At 36.3% G+C, this 12,408-nt stretch overlaps 1 protein-coding gene across 4 annotated transcripts in view; it reads left to right on the forward strand.

The window, feature by feature from the left end:
* CDH12 (cadherin 12) overlaps positions 1 to 12,408 on the forward strand; it is a 996,732-nt gene that overhangs the window by 718,154 nt on the left and 266,170 nt on the right. Inside the window, exon 1 of one of the 4 annotated variants that reach the window (XM_032337716.1) lies at positions 3,790 to 3,801. The exons of the other annotated variants lie outside the window; for them this stretch is intronic. The gene's annotated coding sequence lies outside the window, so the exon portion shown is untranslated. Of the gene's footprint in view, positions 1 to 3,789; positions 3,802 to 12,408 lie in introns of those variants that run through there. 4 annotated transcript variants of the gene reach the window in all.

Genomic DNA, 12,408 nt, shown 5'->3' on the forward strand with positions numbered 1-12,408 from the left:
ACATCAAGATCCAAGCTCGGAAGCTGTCACAGAATTATGGCTATTGTTTTACTTTCTCTGTCACCCATCTGCTGTCTCTAAGTGCTGAGAATCAGAGCAGGCATCTGCTGAAATACAGTATTCATTAATCATGAGAGCAGGGAACATGCATAAGTCACACTAGGGACATTACTTCAGAGCCTCTGATGATGTAGGACAGTGCAGATTGGTGTCTCTTCCTCAGGCTGGGATGTGGTATGTTTTCTACTATATGTTGAAGCGTATCTATCCTTCCAAAGCAATCAAGGCACATTATTTGAAAGCTCATCTCTCAATTACGAAGAATAAATGTTAACGGATGGAAGAAGCTTCCTGGGCATCCCAATGTCTTCATACAGGTTTCAAAGTTTGCTTGCTTGTTTGTTTCAAACATCTCATATATTTGAAAGAGAATTAAGAAAACAATGGTTTCCTTGATGTGAAAAGCCTGACATTCATATCCAGTTATCAGGTACCTAAAAATACCTTTCTACTGTACCTCTTAAGAGGTACTATTTCAAGATCTTCAGGTTTTGGAGGTCAGCAAGCTATGACCTCCTGACTAAATCCTGCTTACTGCCTGGGTTTGTGCATTTAGTCCTACTGAACCACAACCATACCTGTGTAGTTACAGGTTGCTGGTGATTTCTTCCAGACTATGGTGTCAATGTTGCGTACTTATGACAAAGATCTTAAGGCCCACAAAACCAAAAATTTATTTATTTTTTTTTCCAAAAATTTATTTTTTAAAGATTTTATTTATTTATTTAGAGAGTTAATGTATGTGCGTGAGGGAGAGGGAGCGGCAAGGAAAGGGAGAGGAAAAGGGAAGAATCCCAAGTAAGCTTCACATTCAGTGCAGAGCCAATGCGGCGCAGGATCTTAGATCACAACCCTGAGCTGAAACCAATAATCAGACGTTTAACTGACTTCGTCACTCAGGAGCTCCCAAAGCCACAAATACTTGTTATCAGATTCTTTTTTTTTTTTTTTTAAGATTTTATTTATTTATTCTACCGACAGAGATCACCAGTAGGCAGAGAGGCAGGCAGAGAAAGAGTGAGAAGCAGGCTCCCCGCTGAACAGAGAGCCCGATGTGGGGCTCCATCCCAGGACCCTGGGATCATGACCTGAGCTGAAGGGAGAGGCTTTAACCCACTGAGCCACCCAGGTGCCCCTTGTTATCAGATCCTTTACAGAAAATGTTTGCTAATCCCTAACTTACAATATTAGTATAAATCTGTCTGATATATAGATCCCAGTTTCCTCATTTATCTTTTATATAATTTCATTATTTATTTTGAATTTTTTGGAAACAATATTTTATCACTTCCTCAGATTTATGAGATTAAAGAAAACTGAACAAATGTTCCCTCGCACACACATCCCCACCCCCACCCAGACCCCATTTTTTGACAATTTATTTTTTATTTTTATTCTATTTACTTTTATTTTTACAGTTTCCATTTGTATATTTTTTTTCCTTTTTTAATTTATTTTCAACATAACAGTATTCATTATTTTTGCACCACACCCAGTGCTCCATGCAATCTGTGCCCTCTATAATACCCACCACCTGGTTCCCCCAAACTCCCACCCCCGGCCCCTTCAAACCCCTCAGATTGTTTTTCAGAGTCCACAGTCTCTCATGGTTCACCTCCCCTTCCAATTTCCTCCAACTCCCTTCTCCTCTCTAACTCCCCTTGTCCTCCATGCTATTTCTTATGCTCCACAAATAAGTGAAACCATATGATAATTGACTCTCTCTGCTTGACTTATTTCACTCAGCATAATCTCTTTGTATGTGTATTTAATAATCTTTATAAAAGTGGAAACTACTTCTTGGGCATACTTAAAATCTAAGATAGATCTGACTATTTCCACGGGAACACTGAAAACATTAAACCTTCCATGTTCTGGGAAAATGAAGTAGTGTGGCATTATACATTTTCTAATGAGGAAGGTTGTGTTAAGAAGGTTTGGAAGTCTGCAAATAAAAAAAAGAAATGCTAAAAACAGTTATGCTCCCCAATCTTGCAAATCAATCTAAATTTATCATAATAACACTTAAACCTACAACACATACACAATAGAGTACATAATCAGTGTTTTAAATATGGAAATTAAAATATTTAAATAATTAGACCACCATCATTTTTATTATCTCCCTAGGGAAAGGACCATATGGATAGAAAATTCAGTTTTGTTCAGTGCTAGGCTGCAAGTGTTTAAAATTGTGCCCAGATAAATAAAAATGATGGCTGCGTAAATATTTGTATGCTATAGAAATGACTAAAAATCTTGGGATCGATGTCAGTAATTTAAATTTTCTTTTTGTACTATATTTATAAGTTTTTGTAGAGAAGATATGTCTGTTTTTCATAATAAAAGTTAGTCATTTGAATAAGTAACATAATGATATAATTTGGAGATAATTCTCTAGTAAAATATTATAACAAAAGGGATCAAGAATAAATTTCACAGGGCATAGCTGGCAAAGCTGGTACTTTGATAAATAATATGTATCCTTCAACTGTTTGAATAATTGAATAATAAATAAAACATATTTCAATAAGTGAAATTGCAGAGTGGCGACTTAAAGAATAAAAACATTTATGTTCCTTCTGGTATAAGAAAGTTAGGAGAGGGGTGCTTAGGTGGCTCAGTCAGTTAAGGATCTGATCTTGATTTGATCCAGGTCATGATCTCAGGGTTGTGAGATCAAGCCGTATCAGGCTCCAGGCTGGGCTTGCAGCCTCCTTAAGATTCTGTCTGTCCTAGGGGTGTCTGGGTGGTGGCTCAGTCCTTAAGCATCTACCTTCAGCTCAGGTCATAATCCCAGGGTCTTGGGATCCAGTCCCACATCCCAGGCTCCTTTCTCAGCAGGAAGCTTGCTTCTCCCTCTTTCAATCTTCCTGCTTATGTTCCCTCTCTCCATGTGTCTCTCTCTGTCAAATAAATAAATAAAATCTTTAAAAAAGCAAAAAGATTCTCTCTGTCCTTCTCCCTCTCCCTGTCCCCACTCCCACCTGCCTGCAGATCTCACTCACTCTCTCCAAAACAACAACAACTACAACGAAACAAAAAACCCTAACATCTGGGGATATTTTAAAGACTTTTTAAATTTATTTACTTGAGAGAGAAAAGGAGAGCACAGGGGGAGGAACAGAGGGAGAGGGACAAGCAGATTCCGTGCTGAGTGTGGAGCCCAATGTGGGTCTCCAGCTCACCACCCGAGGTCATGATCTGAGCTGAAATCAGGAGTTAGAGTTAACTGATGAAGCCACCCAGGTACCCCAAAATTTAATAAATCAACAGTGATGTATTTGGTTGATTGACTCAAGTTATAATTTAAATACATGTTTGTAAACATACAGTGGGTTCTGTAGATTAAAAAAAAATAATGTAGCATACAGTAAATAAAGCAGCGATGTTGGTAAGACTTTATGGAGAGTTATATAATATTTCTGGAGATTTACACATTTGACGCTTTGCAATAAAAAACATCAAGAGTTAAACGTAGAGAAAAATCTGAGGTAATTCTAAGAAAGAATAATGTCTTGTTAGCCTTGTGCTATCTCAGTATGGTTGAGTGTTACGGAATTAGAGAATGTCTGTTACCTACTGTTTCTCTTCTATAATAACTCTCCTTCCTTTTATCCCTAACCCCCTATCTTTTACTTTTGAAAAATTATAATCTAATCTTTTGTTATGGTTCTGAATATGTTTCTCATTATCTCTCGAATAAGTTGCAAGAAAAACTTCTCTGTCATTTCACTTAAGGTTGAAAAATCATTTTTAAAAAATGGTTAGTTGTGTTACTCCTATGTATTTACCCAAGAAAAATGAAAGCATATATCCATACAGACTGGGATGCAGAAGTTCATAGCAGCTTTATTTGTAATAGTCAAAAAATGGCAACAATCCAAATGTCTGTCAACAAGTAAATGGATAAATTGCGGCACATTCATACAATGCAATACTGTAAACATCTTTTCCTTAGCCATAACAAGCTAAAAATGGTTAATAAATACAAACTTTTTTTAAAATTCGAGGACAGATTTTTTTTTTTCTTTCCAGACAATTAATGCTTTAGCATTGGATTCTGCCTTATTTTCAGGAGTTAATGAAAGGTTCATAGGCAGAGTAGTAGGGCCTTGCCAAAGGACAAAAATTCTGAATCATGAATGTCTCCTGGTAAATCCCGTCTGAATGTGTGGCTCTGGACTGGAAAGGTGACAGACTTCGATGCCAGTAAATAAGTGTCTGTATATCACACAGGCAATTTTCTTCTGGTTATCTTTGTCTTATGTCCCTTTCTTTCAGAGTCTGACCCAAAATTTGAAGTTGTCATCAGAGATAAGGAAGCAGACTATGAGGTCTCTAGCATCACAGACATGTCAGTTTGGTTTTGTTTAAATAAAATAAATTTTATTTATTTATTTGACAGTGTGAGACACAGCGAGAGAGGGAACACAAGTAGGGGGAGTGGGAGAGGGAGAAACAGGCTTCCCACTGAGCAGGGAGCCCAGTGCAAGGCTCAATCCCAGGACCCTGGGATCATGACCTGAACAGAAGGCAGACACTTAATGACTGATCCACCAACAGGTCAGTTTTTAATGACAAATCCGGCAGTCTGTAAAGGTACTCCTGTCCCCCCATTGCTGTGGTCTCTGAAATGCAAATGATGCTGCTATCCATCCAGGCCATTGACAGAGTAGAGGAAAGAAAGAAAAGAAGAAATGATTTCATATAGTCAATGTAGTTCTCTTGGGAGGAAGAAGTGCATCTTGATGTAAGTTACTCCTCTTCAGTTTGATGGAGTTCTCCAACATCTGCACAGAATGACTTATCAGGCAGAACCTTCTGCAACTGTGAGATGTGCTTAAGGCTCAAGTTCCTGAAGTTTGACTGTCATCTTGGTAGTGAAGAGGACCTGATCTAGTACCTTCTAAGGAGATCCAGGTGCAGTCCTTGTTCTTAGTGATTCCAAATCAGAAACGTGGGAGGAAATTGGAAATATTAGAGATTGGCAGTCAGATATTTGAGGAAACTAGAACAATCTTGTATCCAGTTCAGTTTATAGGTTTATAACAAAACCTCCAAGATAAATAACAAGATTTAAAATAGCCAAAGGTTCAAATAATTTTTCTCTTTAAAATGGTATTCCCTTTTTTTGGGAAACATTTTATTTATTCTTTAGAGAGAGAGAGCGCGTGTGAGAGAGCACACAAGCAGGGCAAGAGGCGGAGGGACAGGGAGAAGCAGACTCATCACTGAGCTGGGAGCCCAACGTGGGGCTTGATCCCAGGACCTAGAGATCATGACCTGAGCCAAAGGCAGATGCTTAACTGTCTTAGCCACCCAACCATCCCAACCCATTTTTTTTTTTAAACCAAAGATAACACTAGCAAAACTAATTTGCTTGCATTAAACTTTCCCTGATTATTTTCATAATTGCAAGAAGAATAGTGATTGACCATATAAGATCTTTTTAAGGCTGCTTTATTAGACCTTTTCATAAGGAGTCTCAGACTGACCTCTCAAAAAACTCTGAGGCCAGAAAACCAAGCCAAAGACTGGCTATTAGATTTACCGGTAATATCATTTCAGTCAAAGCCTTGGTAATATAATCAATGTTTTCAATTGTGTGAGAGAGAGAATTGAAATTATGCAAATAGTTAACTATGTTGTAATGAAAAGAAAACTCAAGAGTTTCCAAATTCTGGAAAGATCAAGTAGAGAGAAAACATAAATGGTTTCACCATAGATAGTTTAAGAAAAGGGTTTCCTTAAATCTGGAAAAACAAAGCATCAAGAAACTAGCAGTATTTCAAGAGTCATAAATATTATGATCATTGCCTAAGCTAATTAAGTCCCGGGTAATTAATGTTTACTTTGCTTGAGTCCATGTTCCCCACTAGTTCTGGAAAATCTTACCTAGTTCAGTTTTATAATCTTAAAGTTGTCAGAAATTTGTACATGTCAGAAGTCATAAATTTTCTTAAAAATAAGACACTCTTGCAGGGACACTTTGTAGAAGCATCAGAGTAAAACAATAACTCTGTGAGAGATAAAAGACAAAATATCCATGGTTAAAGATCTGATGAGAAGTTCAATATAATGTAGTTGATAAGGAAAGTCGGTTACTTCTGTGACATACAACATTTTAAGATAATAACAAAAATGGCTGATAACATTATATCAGGATATATCAGAATTTTAAGAATTTCATATAACTTTTGGAATGCTTATATGAATATATACCTATACAAATATAAGGTAGACAAGGTTTAATATTACTTCTTACTGGCCAGTGATTTCCATATAATTTAATATATAAATACATCAAGTTCATTTAACCTCCTTTGTAGAAGAAGAACAATTTTTATTCAAATATAATAAACCAATAGTTTCAAAAGTTTAAGGTATACAATATAATGATTCAACAATTCTATAATATTTCTCAGTGCTCATCAAAATAACACTATTGTTTGATTACTACAGCTCTGTATTATACTTTGAAATTTGGATCGTGATATCTCCAGCTTTGCTCCTCTTTTTTTTTAAATTAATTTATTTTTAATTTTTATTAACATATAATGTATTATTAGCCCCAGGGGTACAGGTTTGTGAATCGCCAGGTTTACACACTTCATAGCACATGCCTTCCCCAATGTCCATAACCCCACCACCCTCTCCCTACCCTGGCAACCCTCAGTTTGTTTTGTGAGATTCAGAGTCTCTTATGGTTTGTCTCCCTCCCGATCCCATCTTGTTTCATTTATTCTTTTCCTACCCCCCAAACCCCCTATGTTGCCTCTCGCCTTCCTCATATCAGGGAGATCATATGATAATTGCCTTTCTCTGATTGACTTATTTAGCTCAGCATAATACCCTCTAGTTCCATCCATGTCATTGCAAATGGCAAGATTTCATTTCTTTTGATGGTGGCATAGTATTCCACATTTTATCCATTCATCTGTTGATGGACATCTAGGTTCTTTCCATAGTTTGGCTATGGTGGACATTGCTGCTATAAACATTTGGGCTCACGTGCCCCGTCAGATCACTTTGCTCCTCTTTTTCAAGATTGCTTTGGCTATTCAGGTCTTTTGTGGTTCCATACAAATTTTAGGATTATTTGTTTTAGTTCTGTGAATTTTGTTGTTGGTATATTTATAGGGATTTCATTAATCTGTAGATTGCTTTGAGTAGTATGGGCATTTTAACAATATTGATTCTTCTAATGTCTCAGCATAGAATGATTATCTTTCCATTTGTTTGTGTCATCTTCAATTTCTTTTGTCAGTCTTTCATAATTTTTGCAGTATAGGTCTTTCACCAATTTGGTGAAGTTTATTCCTATGTATTTTATTATTCTTGGTGCAATTTTAAGTGAGATTGTTTTCTTAATTCTCTTTCATTTTTTTTTTCTAGTCATTCCAGGGGCTTCTTGAATGTCTCCTATAAAGTTAGTTTTAAGTCAAAAAGACTTTACTTAGAATTTGAATTTTGGGAAAATTTGTCAAAAATACCAAAAAGTTTGAACGTTTGATAAAATAAGATCATAAATTATTATGAAATAATATTTAATTATCTATTTGACCAAAATGGCCAAAAAAATATTTTAAAGGCAAATACAGAAGGTTACATAGTTGTTAGCAAAATTTAGCTTTTAATATTGGAAAGATTCAGTCTTCTTAAGTAATCAAAGACATGATTACGATAATACAAAGCAACAGACATTATTTTGGTAAAATAAGAAATACTTGTTTGCTAGGCAGATTACTTTAAGGGGAAAGACAAAGCCTTCATAGTCTCCTATTACAAAGAAAAAATAACAGCCCAAGAAAGCTTTGTAATTTTAACAGAGAAAACCATAGTTTAATTTTTATTAGCTTACTTTTGATATTAAGGCTCATTCACTTAATTAAATTCATTCTGATTTTAGCCAGCCCTGACCACACACACACAAATTCCTTTCCAAAGATTTACTTTGCACAAGCCTTCTACATTTTTCTTCTTCTTCATTAAAGCACACATTTTACTTTGCTGACATGTGGAGATGTTTCTCTTATTATTTCCAGTAGCTTTAATTACATACATTAATTAGAATTCTTAACCCTTCGAAAGTTTACTTTCTAGTGAAAACCAAGAAGTAAACAACTGGAAACTGTTTGTTATGACAACATTCTTTAGATTGGCAAATTTAGGGAAACATTTAATAATTTCTAGAAGTATATGTTACATGATTTTTTCCTTTGGTGCCCATGGTTCTTGATCACACCACTTCAAAGAATAAAGATGGGGGCGCCTGGGTGGCTCAGTGGGTTAAAAAGCCTCTGCCTTCAGCCAGGGTCACGATCCCAGGGTCCTCGTATTGAGCCCCACATCTTGGTATTGAGCCTGCTTCCTCTTCTCTCTCTCTCTGCCTGCCTCTGCCTACTTGCTATCTGTCAAATAAATAAATAAAATCTTTATAAAAAAACAAACAAACAGACAAACAAAAACAAAGAATAAAGAAGTAGGTGGGGCAGAGTGATGGGCAGCAAAGCAAGGCTTATTGAATGATAGTACAAAGCTCCCAAAGAAGCAGGGGACCTGAGGATTGCCACCACACTTTCTAAGTCTAGGGGTTTTTATGTGCTTTGTTGGCGAACTCTTTTCATCTTGCTTAACCCTAGCTGCACCTGTCATCCAATGGGGTTTTTGTCATTTATTGTATCATGTGGAAAAGGATGGAGGGCTCCTTTCAGGGTTGTGTAAAATCCTTTTAAGGGTGGTTTCCCCTTGGAGGAAAGGGGGTTTGTCCCTGCCTGATTTTCTTACAACTATCCTTCATCACATACATCTTTTTCAATTTTTCCAGTGCAACACCAACATTCAAATATCCTTTAGTTTCTCTGTAATAAGAAGCCAGAGTAGATAAACCTATGTTCAGTAACAAATATTTCAGCGTTTTATCTTATTTCAAAATGATCTAGGTTTTTAATGACTATCCATCATCTAATTTAACTTGGCAAAACTCTAAGGATTTAAGCCACCAAAAAGATTTGGGGAAACTATTTAATTAGACATAAATATTGCTGAGAAGTTCATTATAAACTTATTATCTTATATCTATTTAATTAACTTTTTCTTAATTATATTTAAATTAATCATGAAAAATTTCACAAGACATTGAACAGCTAACTATCTTAAGTTATCCTTTTTGTCCACAAGTTCTATAAGCGATAACATGAACCTATTTGACCTTTAGAAAGCCAACATAGAGCGAAAGTATTATATTTAATGCTGATAACTCTAAAGACATGCCTATTTTAATTAAACCAACAAACTTTAACTAGTTTTAATATTGAATATTTTCCCAGATCATGGGAACCTAAAATTCACTTGGATTAAATTTCTATTATATTTCTGAGAACTTAATTTTATGTAAGTACTTAATTGTCTTTAATTAAATAGACCTCTTTTGCCAATTAATTCTGACAATTCCACTTGGAGGCAAGAAATACCACATACCTACAACATATATAGACACATGAACATACAGACATACACGATAAGAGACTCTATAGCTTCCATTTTTAAATTGCTGCCAGGGGTGCCTGGTAGCTCAGTTGGTTTAGTGTCGGAGTCTCTTGCTTTCCACTCAGGTCATAATTTCATGGGTCCTGGGATTGAGCCCCGGGGGGCTCTGTGCTCAGCAGGGAGTCTGCGTCAAGATTCTCTCTCTCTCCCTCTGCCTTTCGCCTCCCAACCTCCAGCTCACGTGCCCTGTCCCCCACACGGTCTCTCTCTCTCTAGCTCATGCTCGTACTTTCTTAAAAAAAAGAAAGCTGAAGAATTACTTCCTTGAAGTTTGCATAACAAATAGATGGTCCAGATAACGGTTCTAGAGAAACGCTGGATAGCACATTTAGGTGTCAAAGGCATAGGGAAAAAAAATGAAAGCTCTTCCTAGAAGGACTTTTGATCCCCCAAGCCCAAAAGATTTGTAACACTTGCACTTTGAGATAAACAGGAGGTTTTGGCATTGGTAAAAAAGGATGATTACACTATGAACTGTTTGTGAAGCCACACCTCTGATCCCTTAAAGACTGGATTTGCTAAACAAGAACAACGATCCTCAAAAATTGGGTTGCTACCTAAATGATATCAAAGACTGGCATACCCATCCCCCTACGTTGGAATGTTTTCCCTCTGGGTACATTTAGCATATGGAGAAGCCTAAAAAATTCCTATTGGGGTCTGACTGTTAGCCTCCAATTTGATCAAATTTATGATTATTGAATTATTAAATCTTTTCAAATATCTGTTCAGGTTTCAGCTTGAACAGTCAATATTTCTGGAAGTATTGAACAATCCCATTAATTTTAGTTTCTCCTTGGTTATTTAAGAGAATATTATAATAGCACTTTACAGAAAATCTCTCCGAATCCTGTAAGCTTTGCGGGGGGTAGGAGTGATGTGGGTGGGAATCCTCATTCTGAAGTTGATATGGGAACATTCAAACTGATACTGAAGATTTTGCATAGGTCTTTTGAGGATGATTTTTTTTTTTTCTAGTGTCTTAGTTGATTATGACTGAGACACCAATCCTTGGGCGCACATTTTGATGATGGGCTCCTAGGACCGTGCAATGTAGGAGGCCTATGTGTTCCTTTTATGCCTTTAATTTTTCATTAGCTTTTTGCAATGAATCTTGCAATGAGGCTATTTTGGAATCTTGAAGCCTTTTGGAAGCTTTTACATGACAATTAAAATAAGTAGCGCATTCTGTTTGTTGGATGTGGGAACCCTTACTCTCAGGTGCATTTTTAAATAAAAGGTCTTGTCTAACTGGAATGTTCCCCATAGTGGCCATTGTAATTATAAGTGGTCTTTGATAAAACTTTGTCATTTTTTGTAAATATCTACAGCTTCCAAGACCACAGTCTGTATAAATAAAATAAGCAGATGTTCCAGGTGGTGCATTCAACTCTTTGTATATAAAGGATTGCATTTCTTTTAGTTAGGATTTTGGGTTTCTCAGAGCCAAACCAATATCTGAGAGGGACATGTCACAGTGTCTTATTGATAAAGGATAGTTGGAAAAAAGGCAGGTAGGGACAAACCCCCTCGGCCCTAATAGGGAACAACCTTTAAAAGGATTTTACACCATTCTGGAAGGAGCCTTCCATCCTTACCCATATGATAGGTAGATGAGAAAACCTGATAGAATGACAGGTGCAGCTAGGGTTCATCAGATTAAAACAGTCTGTCAACAAACCCATAAAACCCGTTAGACTTTGAAACTGTGATGGCAACCCTGTCAGATCTCCACTATCTTCAGGAGCTTTGTACTATCACTCAATCTTGCTTTGCCGCCCACCACTCTTCACCTGGCCAACCTCTTCATTCTTTGAAGTGGCTTGACCAAGAACCACAGGCACCAAAGGAGAAGAAATCCTGCAACATGACTGTACCTCCAAATTGCATGTAAATTGCCTTGAGATTGGTGGGTAACCAAGTAAAATTTACTTCAAACAAAGTTATCTTCCCTTAAGAAGCAGGGGGCTTTATGGGGCAGATTACCTCACTAGTGCTAACCAGGAAATTCCAGCCTAACTGATTTAAAATTCCACTTCTGAAAGAGGTTGAAATTGCGATTTAGTCTTGGTTGGCTGTCCTGTGGTCAAGTTTTTGGTTTCTTTTCTTTTTTGTTTTTTTTTTCATTTTCTTCTTTGTGATCATCTTCTTGTTCTTTTTCTTTCTTTTTCTTCTTGCTTTCTTTCTTTTCTTTCTTTCTTTCTTCTTCTTCAACAGTGTGCAGTAGAGAGTAACATCTAGACAAGTCGGAGAGAAAGGATCAATGAACTCCATATATTAAGCTCATAGAGTAATTATCACCTTGAGACATCTTTGTTTGAGGCAACAGAAATTGGTTTACTATCTTTGCTTTGCAGTGGCAAATTCATGAAATACAGGAGTTAGGATTAAGGTTTTGCTACAACAGGGGGGTAAATTTCCTTCTGATATGGGCTTACTGGGCCCAAGAGAGGTACAGTAAGGAAGTTTATCATTCCCAAGGCATTCCAAGAACTACTTTAACTCCTGAACAATGGTTAAATATTTTATAGAAAAATGTCTCTGTTAAAACCTTCAGAAAATTTCTCTAGAGTCAAATTCTTGAACTGTCAGATTTGCCTAGCATCTTTAAATAATTATGAATTTTATATAGTATGAAGCAGAAAATTTTAAGTGTAAAGTTAAGTCACATCTAAAAAATGTTTTTAAGGTAATGAGTTATGTATAAGTTTATTGTGGATATTTTAATAATTTCAAGATTATATAAACTATTTTCTCTTTTTTTAATATGGAAAAGAAGACCTCCTTTCGTATTAT

The sequence above is a fragment of the Mustela erminea genome, chromosome 3 (genome assembly GCF_009829155.1).
Source record: "Mustela erminea isolate mMusErm1 chromosome 3, mMusErm1.Pri, whole genome shotgun sequence".
NCBI lineage: Eukaryota > Metazoa > Chordata > Mammalia > Carnivora > Mustelidae > Mustela > Mustela erminea.